Source organism: Amblyomma mixtum, chromosome 9 (assembly GCF_055824585.1).
Source record: "Amblyomma mixtum isolate Tamu chromosome 9, ASM5582458v1, whole genome shotgun sequence".
NCBI classification, from domain to species: Eukaryota; Metazoa; Arthropoda; class Arachnida; order Ixodida; family Ixodidae; genus Amblyomma; species Amblyomma mixtum.
The window spans coordinates 80,467,845-80,476,703 of NC_143020.1; positions in this window are offsets into that span (position 1 = coordinate 80,467,845).

Below are 8,859 nucleotides of genomic sequence, written 5' to 3' on the forward strand. Positions count from 1 at the left end.
GAGGAGGGAGCATCAAACGAATGATTGTAATCGAAAGAGGATGATGCGAGGATGCTGCGCAAAAAATATGTTGATAAGATGATTAGTTAATTAAAAAGAGCCAAAAATACCGAAAACACGTAAATACGAGGGGGTACCCAAAAGAAACCGGACTAAATTTTTTGGTCGGCAAAGCTTCTGTGGTACCGCGTTTTGCCACTAGGAGCGCATAGAACGAACATTACGAAGGTCCTAGTCCAGGCTAAAATAAAGCAGTCCTCTGATAAATGGCTGGCTGAAGTTCGCGAGGCAAATAAAGGGGGGCCAAGAAAATTCTGGAACCATATAAGCTGGTTGGGAAAAACAAATCAAAGAAAGCAGGAACAGATTATAGATGCTGAGGGAAAATGTTTGGAGGGAGACGATGCTGTGGACTACATTACGTCATTTATAGCTGCGTCTTTTAGCGACGCCAATGGGGTAATCTCCCTAAGTGAGGCGGCAACACAGGACAGCACAAAAGAGAACAGCTTAGAACTGACTAGTCTTAACTGGGAAAAGGCGGAAGCGAATATTCCTAAAACCACATCCGCAGGGATAGACGAAATTCCAATTAAGCTGATTAATGAACTTGGCCCAAGAAGCAAGGACGCGCTGATAAAAGCATTGGAGGCAGTCATAACAAATCAGCAAATTCCGCACAGCTGGAGACAAAGTAAAATGAATTTGATTTATAAAGGGAAAGGAGATAAGATGAACATAAAATCCTTCTGTCCGATTACGATAACATCTGTTATGTACAGGCTGGCAATGCAGGCGGTGAAATTAAAAATGCAGTCATGGGTAGAAGGGAATAGGATACTCGGAGAACTTCAGCATGGGTTCAGAAGGGGTAGGCGGTTAGATGATAGCCTGTTCGTGCTTACCCAATGCATAGAAATAGCTAAGGCGGGAAATAGACCTCTGTTTATAGCCTTTCTAGACATAAGCGGTGCATACGATAACGTGAACAGGGAACTCCTGTGGAGCATATTGAAAGATTTAGGTATTGGTGATGAGGTAATTGATTTTCTACAGGAAATCTACCGAGATAATGAAGTTGAAATTACATGGGAAGAGAAAAAAAGTACCACAACTGTAGGGGTGCACAAAGGATTAAGGCAAGGTTGCCCTCTATCACCGCTGCTGTTCATGCTTTACGTGATAAATATGGAAAGAAGGCTAGAAGAAAGTAATCTGGGTTATAATCTATCGTACAGATTAGGCGGAACTGTAGTTGAGCAGCGACTCCCGGGTTTAATGTATGCGGACGATATTGTACTGTTAGCAGATAGCCAGGAAGATTTACAAACTTTGGTTAATTGCTGTGGAGACGAAGGAGACGCTCTAGGATTCAGGTTTAGCGCAACTAAATCAGGTGTGATGATTTTTAACGATACAACTGATCAGGTGCTTACAATACAAGGCCACGAAATACCCAAAGTGGCCGAATACAAATACCTCGGGATATGGCTAAACGAAGGGCAGATATACACGGAAAAGCATGAACAGGCTCTTAGGGCAAAAGGACGAAGAGACGCCGGGATAATGAAACATAGGGCATTATGGGGGTACAACAAATATGAAGTACTAAGAGGTATTTGGAAAGGAATAATGGTGCCGGGACTTACTTTCGGCAATGCGGTTCTGTGCTTAAGGGCAGAAGTTCAGTCGAGATTAGACGTAAATCAGAGAGCTGTTGGAAGATTAGCACTAGGTGCCCACGGCAAAACCACAAACGAGGCAGTACAAGGGGATATGGGCTGGGCATCGTTCGAGGCACGGGAAGCTAAGAGTAAAATACTATATGAAGAACGCCTGAGGAAATTGGACGATAACAGATGGGCAGCTAAGGTATTTAAATATTTATACAGAAAGAACGTTGACTCACAGTGGCGGAAAAGAACTAGAAAACTAACCAGTAAGTATGCCGGTCATGAGGACGGAGAAAGAAAGAGCATTAAACGACAGGTTAAAAACGCGGAAGTTAAAAATTGGATGAATTCAATGGAAAAGAAACATAGTGTAGAACTATATTGATTCTGGAAAAGGCAGATCAGGAAAGAATTTTTCTATGATAACTCAAGAGGCAGTGCCCTACTTTTTGAAGCTAGATCAGGGTGTCTTAGAACGCGCAGCTACAAAAAGAAATTTAACGAAGAAGATGACACATGTGCAGTGTGTGGTAGATCTGTGGAAACAATTGAACACCTCATAATCAAATGTGATGCTATCCATCCGGATGTCGATGCAGGCACAGTCACTCTTTCTGAGGCCCTAGGGTTTAAAGATAACAATGGTCATGTAAATAAATCTGCAGTGGAAGTCAGCAAAAAGCGATTGGAGGATTGGTGGCTGAAAAGCAGAGATGTGGCATAAGGTTAGAATAGTAGGAAACCGCAGGCAAAGTTGATGGAGAATATTAATGAGAATTGCCAACACAGTAAACAAAAAAAAATAATAAATAAAGAAAAGCTGAGCATGGTGGCAATTGCCACCACCCCGTTTCAAAGGGGGCGCTCCTATCCATCCATCCATCCATACAGAGTCAGTAAGCCGAGTGCCGTCGTTGAAGGAGGTCAGACTAGTTTAGGCAGAGTTTTAGAGTGACGACTGTTTTGTGTGAATGTCGTTTTTGCAATGGCTGATTTTCATGAACAGCCTGCGCCGGTGAAATTCTGATTTTTGCTCGGAAAAAGTTGAGTGGAAACTTTTGAAATATTAAGAAAGACGTACAAGGACGATACTATGGGGACAACTCAAGTGTTCCTGAATCGAATCCTGAATCAAAGCAACAATCATGCCAGTGGAAAAGTTCAAATTCACCTCGCCTCAAGAAAGCTCGTCAGGTGAAACCAAACCTCAAAACAATGCTGATTTGTTTCTTCGACGTGAGAGGAGTCGTCCATTGAGAATTTGTTCCGCAGGGTCAGACAGTTAGCCAGGCTTTCTACTTGGATGTTTTGAAAAGATTGGGCAACAGTGTGCGGTGGAAGCGGCCAGATTTGTGGCGGTCGGGTGAATGGCTTTTCCATCATGGCAATGCCCCTGCTTACACAGCCCTGTTTCTACGACAATTTTGGACCAAAAACGGCATGACCCCTATTCCTCAACCCTCATACTCTCCCGACCTTGCCCCGTGCTACTTTCTTTGTTTCCTAGAATGGAAAAATAGGTGAATGGAAAGCGTTTCGCTGATGTTGCTGAGGTGAAGAAAAAAACAACGGAGGCACTGTCAAGCATCACAAAAGATGAATTTAAAATATGTTTTGAAAAATGGAATGAAAGATTCGACAAGCGTATCATTGCAAGTGGGGAATACTTTGAAGGAGATTCAAGGTCTGTGCTAAAATGTGAACAAATAAGCTCAAACAAAAATAAGTCCGGTTTCTTTTGGGTACGCCCTCGTATAGCGTGGACGTCGGTACAATGAGTTGACGGGAAAACAGCCATGAACGGCAAAATAGTGGAAAACAGGCACAGGAGCAAAAATAAGGTGTAAAATAAAATTAAATGTATTTGATGAGCGATAAATAATAGCACAAAAAGTTTCATTGACAAAGTATCATTAGTAAATATCATGAGCAAAAACCATTGGACGGTTGAATATGCTGGACGGGGACGTAGTAAGTGGACGGGAAAGCAACCACGGCGCCAAATTTGAAACACCAAAATGGTTTATTGATATAAAAGAAGATATAATCAGAGCAAATAAATTGATCTTTAATTAATGCATAAGATGATTACGCTAGTTCGTAATTACGCTAGTTTCGTAGTTAGCAAACAAAAGAAAATGATAAATAAAGGCAAAGAGAGGCGACGAGTGCTCAGGAGGCGTCAATGCTTTCGCATTCTCCCAGCGCGAGTCGCCGTAATGATCTCTAATTTTATTCAAAACATCTCGGCCCAATTGACCGCAGCGGTGGCCTACGTCGTTTGAGCATCCGCCTCACACGCGGGAGGTACGGAGTTCGATCCCCAGTGGCGGCGAGTAACCACCGGTGCTACAATGGGTAGAAGCTTCCCCTGGACTTGGGCTCGGCGGCCTAATACACGTAAGCTTTGACCCACCCTTGAGAAGAAGAAAAAAACTTTTTGCCATGGCATTCTTTAGTCACAGCTGGCTTTGCGCTATAAAAATTAATCATCATCATCAACAGTACCACAATCAATACAAGTCTTCTTCTGTGTCGGATTCTCACATTCAAAGCGCACGCTTTCATACTTTTGCGCCTTCTCTTTCGGCTGGGTTTTGCCTACATGCCCGTATGATTAGAATTGGTCGCTCCCCACATTACACTCGTATAACGCGGAAGGTCCTCACACCTCAACTAGTGCCGCGGCGCAGTGCGTAAGCAACGCGTCACTGCCCAGGCAGGTGGCTATTTCGAACAGTTTCACCAGTAGCGCCTGTGAGACCCATGTTCTTCCCGAGCTTTGCGTAGTATCACCGCGGCCAGGAGAAAATTGGATGTTTTTTCTTACAGTTTCATTTCAGCCTGCCACGGTGGCAGTTCTCTCTTCCTGCCATAGGCCTTTCCCTCCTTTGTACCCGCCGCGACAATGAGTGTTTAAAATATTTTCATGGTATTGTTAATTCATCCCGCTTTGCTTCACTGTCTGAGTATTTGCATTTTTCAGCATCTTCATCTACAAGGAGCTACCACCCTTTGAATGTAACACCCATTCACGCGCGCACTGATATGTACAAATTTAGTTTTTTTCCTCGTGTTATCGAACGATGGAATTCTTTACCCGGTGATATACGCTCCCTGGAACCAAACCTATTTTTCAATGTTGTTGCAAATCTGTGATTAGTCTGTTCCATTTCTGTTCTGTATTTTAATGGTGTTCACTTCTCAACATGTTGTCCCTCTCTGCCTTTTTTTTTCTTCCCCCCACTCCTGCAATAGCCCCATCGGGGCTGCAGTATATGTAAATAAATAAATAAATAAACCCGTTCGTTGGACAAGCTGTCGCTTCTCCTCAATGGAAGGCGGGCGACCTGCTTCTCTTGACAAGCCATCACCGACGCCGGGTTCTCCGTAGAGGGGGACCCTTAACGCTATAGCGTTTATACGGGCTCATTATGAGGAAGATTGTGTTGTTTCTTCTCATATAAGCTAATGGTGACGTTTTACATTTAGAGCGGAAGTTTCGCGGATGCGAATCTAGCGAGTTAAATTCATTCATGGCTTAGAAAAGCGTGATTGCAAACTGGTTTTCATGCCTCACGTGACAGAGGAGTAAATAGGGTTGAAGCCGAAGCGTTCGAAAAGCCAAATTGGTTCCACGGTTTGTTGTTGGTCTACGTGAGTGCGTTGAGACATGCTACCACTAAATGTCCTGTACAAAATGCCGTCGATCAAGAATAACCTGGCGGAGTGCGTTTGGCGTGGATGTCTGGGTTCCTTAACCTGTACTGATATCGCACAGTACACAGGCCTCTAGAATTTCGTCTCCACCGAAATTCGGCTGCTGCGGCTGGGATAAAACCCGCGTCTTTTGGGTCAGTATCTGAGCCCCATAACTCCTGAGCCACCGCAGCGGCAGCGTGGATGTCTGGTCAGTTGCGGCAAGCCATTACTACCCACAGGAAATAAATATTTCTTCTAATCGATAATAGCAATCTTTCGAACTGCGTCAGAATGCGTCCGAGCCTCCGGCCGTTTCATGATGTAAGAAAAAAAAAAGATGCCCAGGCTTAGCTTGGTTAAGCCAAGAATGCGTTGCAGATTTCGCGGTCTTTTTGCGCGAGGTATTGCTTGGCGGCACTCGATTTTCTCAGCAGCTTTTCCTCCGTGACGTACGAATGGATGGATGGATGGATGGATGGATAGGAGCGCCCCCTTTGAAACGGGGCTGTGGCAACCGCCACCATGCTCAGCCGTCTTTTTTTCGTTTTTTTCTCCTTTTTTTCTTTCTTTACGTGGTTTGGTGACGTCACGTCACCACGTGACGTGACGTCACCAAACCACGTGACGTCAGGTCACGTGGTTTGGTGACTGCCCGGCCGCGCCCAAGGGCTGAACTGAGTGATTGCAATATGCTACGCATAAAATAGCGCGAAGTAAAGACGGAAGACGGATAACTTTTGGCTTTACTCCAGCCGTTTCTTTACTCTAGACCAAGCATGAATGGCAGCATGGCACAATGCCTGTATGCGAGTAGACACAGCGAGAAATTATAAAGGGGGAGCTATTTCCAAAGATTCCCGTAGTTTCCTCTGGTGCTGATTATGCTAAAAGAAATTCAGAGGTTGATCGCAGTGGTACGTCATGGATATTCGACGCTCAGCAAAGCACAGCATTGCTCTATGTACAGAGAAACGAACGCGAGTCAACCCTGAGGAACGCCGATTGCCATGTTTGAATTTCGAAGTGAGGCCCGCTGAATCAAGATATCCTACACCGAATCGTAATCCTAAATCCTAATCATAAATCCTACATTGAATCATAATCCTATACCATGAAATGGCTTCAGTTCAATAGCACCATGTAAAGCGTTTTCGTGCTAATTCAAATTCATACAAGAAAGTTAATGAGTAAGCGTATATGTGCAATGGAATGGGTTGACTACTAGATATGTTCCTGCGAAATACGTATTTTTCCTCTCTCGAGAGTGGCAACTCTGTAAAACCAGTCACAGAAAACAGAAGCGCCAGTAAATCGCGTTTAATTCTAAAGTCTTTGCATTGGTTACATGAGCCACGATTTTTCTTTACCCTGCATTTTAGTTCCAAACAGCTGTGGAATTTTTTGCCTTCTATTTTTCTTCTTCAGGAAGGAATGCGTAGACACGCAAATTTATTTTGAAGGCGCCTGCACAAATATATGCCCTCTTCCTTTCCGCATATCTTGTAAATGGCTGACCTGCCGCATTTTGCAAAAGGGCAGTAAAAGTAGCGAAGAAATTACTTTTAGGGGAATTTATAGAGCCCACTAGGAATGCGCACTCACGAAGAAAACTTTTCGGCCAATACAGCTTGCACCAAGTCTTCTCTCTTGCAAGAATTTCCTGGTTCCAAAAACTTTTATCAGGTTTCAAAGATCTCTTGTCGGGCTTTTTTTTTTTTTTACTGCGTCCCATTCGCGGAGGAAGTTCAATGGCGACCCTACTTCCGGTAACTGGCTTTCCAAACACGCTCTAAGAACAAATACTGTTGGGGCTTTGAAAAGAAGGAGCAAAGAAACCTAGTGCGTCTTGTCTCTTTAGAGCTGATTGGTTTGGACGTGACCTCGTCATTGAGAAAGATGAAGTAACAGCCATCATTTAGGGCACGGGGTTGTGCTCACTGTCACTTATGAGTTCCACCCCTTGTACTGGTGACTTAAAAAACCAATGTCTTCGTCTCTCGCATTGGGCGCAATTGAGCTCATTTGCAGTAGCTGGCACATACGAGTAGACGAGGCTAATACCGAAGGCATTTCAGATCAAATTAAATTAAACTTTACGTTTTCACTCAAGGAGAAAATTGGAGTGACAAGTAAAAGCAACGGAATTGAGACTTTCCAAAGCGTGGCCCCCTCTGTGTAGAGTTTGGCAGCAGTTCTAGTGCAATACAATAAACGACATTGCACAGGGTTAAAATTTTTACACATCAGTTCGCAGAACCAACTTACCACATTACAGAACAAAACACTTCCGATGAAAGCGCACCCAGTTAAGTGATTCAGAAACACAATCAATTTTAACCGCATTAGCTTCTAAACAATAAAACTGAAAGCACATTCAATTTAAAACGCTATAAGTTTGAATGACATTTAGTTTAACGTACTTAAGTTGGAAAAGTCTGGAAAACTCAACCTTTAACACCATTTATAATTGAAAGGCTTTTTACGGCAAATAAAAGCCCATTATCAGAATAAGCGTGGCAAAACAGAGGAACCAAGAACAGAAAGATAGTATAAACACAAGGATACTCAAGTAGTCTGTTGTTCCGAGACAAACATGTCTTTCGCTTTACACGAAAAGCTTAAACGGCTTGCTGCACATCTGTGAAGGACTGACTGCATGACGCACGCCGGTGGTGCATCTTAATGCTCTTCTATTACTGGCAGCGGTGAGAGAATTAAGTGATGTCAATGTGGTCCCACTTTACACGAAGAAAAAAAATCACAGAAAAGTTCCACGCGTCGAATTCCGAACCAGCAAAATCTGCTTGGAGTGCGGAAGCTCATAGCTACGACGAGTGCGGTGTTATTTTACGGATAGAGCTGGACATGCTCTGCGCGGCTAGAGAGTAGCAGAAAAATAATGATTTGTTTTAATTAATAAAATAAAATAAAAACATTATTAAAATATTAAAAAGAAAAATTAAAGAAACAAAACATTGTTGCCGTATGGATGGTGGCGGTGGTGTTGCTAGTGGTTCAGCAGTCGTCAAGAGTGAATAAAATAAAGTGTTTGCAATGGCCAGCAAGATGCCTTTGAAAAAAGCCAAGCACTCATTAGTGTGGTCTGCTGCTTGCTAGCGCATTAAGCTGTGCTCTTGGAGAGCATGAACTTTCTTTTTTTTGTACATGTTAGCAAGTTGAATGCATACTTGCTGTAAAAGAGTGCACCTACGTCTTATTAGAGCAATGGTTCTGCTTCTACTTTGTGAGTCATCAGTCTGACTGCACCCACTGCAGGGCAAAGGCCTTTCCCATGCCTCTCCAATTAACGTTGCCTTTTGACAGCTGCGACCATCGTATCTCCACAAACCTCTTAAGCTCATCCGCGCACTTAAATCTGCTGCATCCTGCTACACTTGCTTTCTCTCGGAATCCACTCTGTTACCCTTAATGACCAGCGGTTATCTTGCCGTCGCTATACATTCTCTGCCCAAGCCCATTTCAA